Consider the following 6771-nt stretch of genomic DNA (forward strand, 5'->3'; position numbering starts at 1 on the left):
AGGGCAGCGGGGTGATGGCGAGTCGGCCGGGCCACCGTAGTCGGCCGGGCGAGGTCAACGGCGAGCGCCCCCTCTTCCTCCTCCTTCTCTGCGGGGAAAGCGGTGGGGCGGCGGCGTCGGGAGAGGAGAGGGCGGCATCGCGGCGTCGCGGCGTCGGGGCGTCGCGGCGGAGACGAGGACGACGGGGGGGCATCGCGGCGTCGGGGCGGCGTCGAGGCGGCGGGGCAGCGGTGTCGGGAGAGGAGAGGGGAAGGGGATCGAGGGCGAGGGCGAGAAGGGGATCGAGGGCCGGGGAGGAAATATGGATGGGGGCACAATACTAATGGCGCACCACCCCTCGGTGCGCCATAAGTACATCCATACTAATGGCGCACCTCACCCTGGTGCGCCATTAGTATTTTTTTTTTGATTTCTGCTCGAGCCAACATGTTATCTCCCACCTGACCTGATCCACACCAAGTTCCCTCTACTAGCTCGACTGGTCAGCAGCCAATTCTCACACCAGGAGGTCCTAGGTTCGATTCCCAGGCTCCACAATTTTTTTATGCATTTAAAATGTTGTTTGTGTTTAAATATGTTCAAACTTGTTTAAATCATAACAGTAATATTTTTTTATAAGACAGTAATAATTTTTTTTTAAATATCATCAAACAGTAATGCCGGTGGAGCGGGGGAGGGTGCGCGGGGTGCGGGGGGTCGGTGGCGGTGGTTGAGTAGGGGAGGGGTGCGGGGGGTCAGCGACGGCGGTTGAGTAGGGGAATCGAGGGTGCGGGGGGTCGGTGGCGGCGGCCGGTGGACCGGGGGGTGCTCGGCGGCGAGGGGGACCGGATCTGGCGAGGTGGGATAGCGATCGAGATGGATCAGTAATGCTGACACCACACAGTACTTCGAAGGATTTATAACAGAGTAGCAATCACACACTTATTACATCGTTTGTCCAGAAGAGGACTTATTACAATGATCATGGCTTAAGGCCATCTAATAACGATAACAGCGGAAGACTTGGAAGATAAGTGAGTCCATCAACTCCAACGGCATCACTGAGTATAGAACCACGACCTAAAAGCACCTTACTCGTCGTCTGAAAAGTCTGCAACATGAAAAGTTGCAGCCCGAAAACGGGTCAGCACATGGAATATGCTGGCAATGTAACACATAGAGAGAGGTAATGAGTATTGGCTATACTACATGCATATTTGGCTGGTGGAAAAGCTCTATGGTTACAGTTTTGCATAAAGCCAATTTTTCCCTACTACAAAGGAATAAATTTATTTAACTATCATGGTGGTTGTTAAACATTGAGAATGGTTGACATCATTCTCAATCCCAATTAAAGTACTCATTTAAAACCCAACAATTTTAATTAGAAGTAACATGTTGAGATTCAACAGGATAATCCAAGTACTAGATACTCAAGATGTCCATAACCGGGGACACGGCTAATCATGATTAGTTTGTACACTCTGCAAAGGTTTGCGCACTTTTCCCCACAAGACTCGATCGCCTCCGCTTGGTTTCTCGCACTACATGGTGTTTAAGAAACGGATGACCAAGACATAGTCTTTCAGAAGCGCTAGCACCTTACGATGGGTGGACCGGTACACCTACATCCCCTACATCTGCTAGTCCACCACTATAAGAGTTCGCACGACTTAGTCAACTATGCCAGAGCCCATAATGGCTTGTGGCTGCACACGTAAGTTACTAGTATGAATTATCTTATGATCCCTTTGAGCCTGGGTGGCGGTCCGAAGAAAACAGGCAAGTCCTGCTAGAAACCAGGTGCCTCAATCCACCCAGATGTGTATTTAAGTTGCCACCTTAGATAAACCTTTAATAACAAACTCACATCTGTCATGGATATTCACTCACCCAATCCACGTCTACTAGCATAGCATGGCATAATAAGCAAACGTAGAAGTAACTCCCAAAGGTTTCATAAGTAATACAGGTAATAGGTACTACCTCATCTACTTCCCATCCCACAATTTAATTAGATCCTAATCATGCAATGTTTGAGGATTGATCTAATGCATAAAAACTGGGTAGTAGAAAAGGTATGATCAAGTGTTACTTGCCTTGCTGACGATCCGCGAAACCTAGAGACTCGAAGTAACAAGCGGCGCACTCCGGGTGATCTATCGCAGACAAACAACAAGCATACAATAAGTACTCATCTAATGCACAGGTAAATCTCGAATAAAAGATCTAACCAGAAAGTTCAACTTAAGAACCCTGGTGGCAAAAGAATCGAATCAAATAAGCAACGAAAGTCAAACGACGAAAGAAAACAACTCGGTTCTAGCAAGTTGAAACTAAGTCAAATTTTACAGTAGCAAAACTTTGTTTAAGTTGATTAGTCGGAACGGCAGTTTCGAGATGAAACTCCAGGCGTTTGACACCTAATTCCGATAAACGAGCGAGAAGATAGACTAGAAAGAAAATCGGATCTGAAATCGCTATCAGAAAAATAGCGGAATAAATCCGATGAGAAAGAAAACGACGAACGGTTGAACGAACGGACGTTCATTAACCGAGGCAAACCTGTGATCACGTTCGTTGGACGAAAGGTCCGGCGAACGCTTGCTAAACAAAACCGGAAAGAAAAACCGGCAAGAAAAACCGATCTAGGGTTTCGGAAAGAAAACCGAAACGAAAAACCGATCTAGGAAACCGGAACGGAAACCGGAACGATTTACGAAAAACTGAACCGAGGAAAAGAAAAGGTGACACGGCGCGGGGCTAGTACCTCAAAGAGGCGAGGGGCTCCGGCGGCGGCGGCGTTGGGTGGCGGCGGCGGCACTTGGCGGCGGCGGTGGCAAGCGGCGGCGGCGGTGTAGGGCGGCGGCGCTGGTGAGGGGCGGCAGTGTAGGGCGGCGGCGCTGCTGCTGCTGCGGAGGAGAGGAGAGGAGAGGAGAGGTGTTGGTTTGATGTGTTAGAGGGGGGGGGTGCTTGGGTATTTATATTGGGGAGGGGAGGGTTTTTGCTTGGAGTAGGGGACAAGAATTAGAGTAGGATTAGGAATCCTAGGAATAAAAACGGAATAACGAAACGGGTCCAAATCCTACTAGGATTTGTAAAAGAAAAGGAAATCGGGGCGGCTCCCTGGCTCCTTGGCGCGGCGCGCGCTAGCGATGGCCTTGGCCTCCTGGCCGGCTGGCTGGCTTGGCGGCTTGGGCCTTTGGCCCAAGGCGCTGCGGCTCTCTTTTTTTTAAATCGGTTTCGCGCGCAGAAAATCAGAAAAAAATCTAAACGAACTCCAAAATTAATAAAGTAAATTTTCCCCGACTCCTAAAAATGAGTCGAACAAAATGAACTTTTACTCGGGGCCTAAAATGCAATTTTTGAAAACACGCATTTTTCCCTAAGGCAATAAACTCCGAGAAAAATCCAAAATTTGATTTATTTATTAAATCTTCATTTTTCCTAAATTTTGGGAAAGTCATATTATTCCCTCTCTTATTTTTGATATTGGAAAAATATTTGAAGATAAATAAATAAATCCAATGATCCTCTTTTCATAGTTTTGAGAGAACTCAAATACGAAAATTTCGAAATCTCCAACTCTCTCCGAGGGTCCTTGAGTTGCGTGAAATTTCTAGGATCAACAAATGCAAGAAAATATGATATGCATGATGATCTAATGTATAACATTCCAATTGAAATTGGATGTTACAAACCTACCCCCCTTAAGATGAATCTCGCCCTCGAGATTCGGGTTGGCTAGAAAATAGGTGAGGGTGGTCCTTGAGTAAATCTTCTTCTCTTTCCCAGGTGGCTTCATCCTCAGTGTGGTGGCTCCACTGAACCTTGCAAAACTTGATAACCTTGCTGCGAGTTATTAACTCTGCTGGCATACTCGAGAATCCTGACTGGTTTCTCCTCATATGTTAAATCATCCTTCAACTGAATTGCTTCAAGTGGCACTGTATCTCTTAGCGGTACTTCCGCCATCTCGGCGTGACATTTCTTCAGCTGAGAAACATGGAACACTTCATGAACTCCTGACAGTCCTTCTGGTAATTCCAACTTATAAGCGACTTCCCCCATGCGTTGCAAAATCCTATATGGTCCAACGAAACGTGGCGCCAATTTTCCTTTAACTCCAAAATGCTTAACTCCTCGAAGTGGGGATACTCTAAGATAAATTCTGTCTCCAACTTCATATTCTATCGCTTTGCGTTTTGAATCCGCATAGCTTTTCTGTCTGGACTGGGCTACCTTGAGCCTGTCGCGAATCAACTTAACTTTCTGTTCAGACTCCTTAATCAAATCTGGTCCAAACAACTGACGGTCTCCAACTTCGTCCCATGACAACGGTGTCCTGCACCTCCTTCCGTATAAGGCTTCGAAAGGTGCCATCTTCAAGCTGGTTTGGTAACTGTTGTTATAAGAAAACTCTGCATACGGCAAGTTATCGTCCCAACTAGATCCATAGTCTAGGGCACAAGCTCTCAGCATATCCTCCAAAATCTGATTGACTCTCTCAGTCTGTCCATCTGTCTGTGGGTGAAAAGCTGTACTGAATTCTAGCCTGGTTCCTAACGTTTCATGCAACTGATTCCAAAACTTTGAGGTAAATTGAGTTCCTCTATCTGATACGATACTCCTCGGAACTCCGTGCAAACACACAATTCTGGTCATGTATATCTTTGCCAACTTAGCACTGCTATAGGTAGTCTTGACTGGAATGAAATGCGCTACCTTCGTCAAGCGGTCGACTATAACCCAAATCGAATCATAGCCTGAACGAGTCTTTGGCAAACCCGTGATGAAATCCATGCCTAGTTTATCCCACTTCCATTCGGGTATCGGCAATGGCTGCAACAATCCTGCTGGCTTCTGATGTTCTGCCTTCACTCTCTGACATACATCGCAAACTGCTACATACTCCGCGATATCCTTCTTCATTCCGGTCCACCAGAATGTTTCCTTCAAATCCAAATACATCTTGGTATTTCCTGGATGAATCGAATAGGGTGAATCATGTGCCTCTTGCAGAATCAACTTCCTGATCTCCGGGTCATTTGGCACGTAAATACGGTCCTCAAACCATAGGGTATCGTGCTCATCCTCACGAAATCCCTTTGCTTTTCCTTCGCTCATTTTCTTCTTTATATCCGCAATCTCTTTGTCCTTTTTCTGAGCTTCCCTGATTTTATCCATCAAGGTAGACTGAATCTCCAATGCTGCTACGTAGCCTCTCAGAACTATTTCCAAACATAGCTCACGAAGATCTTCTGCTAGCTCCTTTGGTATTTCTCCCGTCAATAGCGTATTGACATGGCTCTTGCGGCTCAATGCGTCAGCTACTACATTAGCCTTTCCGGGATGATAATGCAATCTCATATCATAATCCTTGATGAGTTCCAACCATCTCCTTTGTCTAAGGTTTAACTCTTTCTGCGTGAAAATGTACTTCAAACTCTTGTGATCCGTGTACACCTCACAATGATTTCCAATGAGGAAATGTCTCCATGTCTTCAATGCATGCACTACGGCTGCTAACTCCAAATCATGTGTGGCATAATTTAATTCATGAGGTTTCAGTTGTCGTGAAGCATACGAAACAACTCTTCCTTCCTGCATAAGCACTGCTCCAAGTCCTCGACGTGAAGCGTCGCAATACACCTCATAATCCTTGGTCTGATCTGGCAAAATTAGCACTGGTGAGGTAACCAATCTTTTCTTCAACTCCTGAAAACTTGCCTCACAGTCCTCAGTCCATATGAACTTGGTATCCTTCTTCAACAACTCCGTCATAGGCTTTGCAATCCTTGAGAAATTCTCAATGAATCTCCGGTAGTATCCTGCGAGTCCAAGAAAACTCCGGATCTCTCCAACTGTCGTTGGTGCTTCCCAATTGGTTACGGTCTCAACCTTTGTGGGGTCAACTGCTATACCTTCTCCGGATATAACGTGTCCAAGAAATCCAACTTCCTTTAGCCAAAACTCACATTTGCTGAACTTGGCATATAACTGATGTTCCCTTAGCTTCTCCAAAACCAATCGCAAATGTTCCTTATGTTCCTCTTCATTCTTCGAGAAAACCAAAATATCATCAATGAACACCACGACGAACTTATCCAAAAACTCCATAAACACTTTGTTCATCAGGTTCATGAAATAGGCCGGTGCGTTAGTCAGTCCAAATGACATAACGGTATACTCATACAGTCCATATCTTGTGGTGAACGCTGTCTTAGGTATGTCCTGCTCTCGAATCTTCAACTGATGGTACCCTGATCGCAAATCGATCTTGGAAAACACTTTAGCTCCTTGCAAACGATCAAACAGATCATTTATCATCGGTAGTGGGTACTTGTTCTTGATTGTTACTTCATTCAATCCACGATAATCAACAACCATCCTTAACGATCCATCCTTCTTCTCCACTAACAGTACGGGTGATCCCCAAGGCGAAGAACTTGGGCGTATATAACCTTTATCCAACAGCTCCTTAATCTGCTTCTTGATTTCCGCCAAATCCTGTGCGGGCATCCTGTATGGTCGCTTCGATATCGGGCCTGTTCCTGGCAACAGCTCAATCAAAAACTCAATGTCTCTATCCGGTGGCATTCCTGGCAATTCCTCAGGAAATACATCAGGATAATCCTTCACTACTGGCACCTCTTCCTGCACAACTCCTGATAGGCAATTTACATGAGCTCTCCTCGGCTCATGCCGTGATACATACTTAATCCTTCTTCCTTCTGGCGTTGTGAGCAAAATCGTCTTACTTGCGCAATCGATGTTTCCTCCATACATCGA

Source organism: Triticum aestivum, chromosome 7B (assembly GCF_018294505.1).
Source record: "Triticum aestivum cultivar Chinese Spring chromosome 7B, IWGSC CS RefSeq v2.1, whole genome shotgun sequence".
Lineage (NCBI taxonomy): Eukaryota > Viridiplantae > Streptophyta > Magnoliopsida > Poales > Poaceae > Triticum > Triticum aestivum.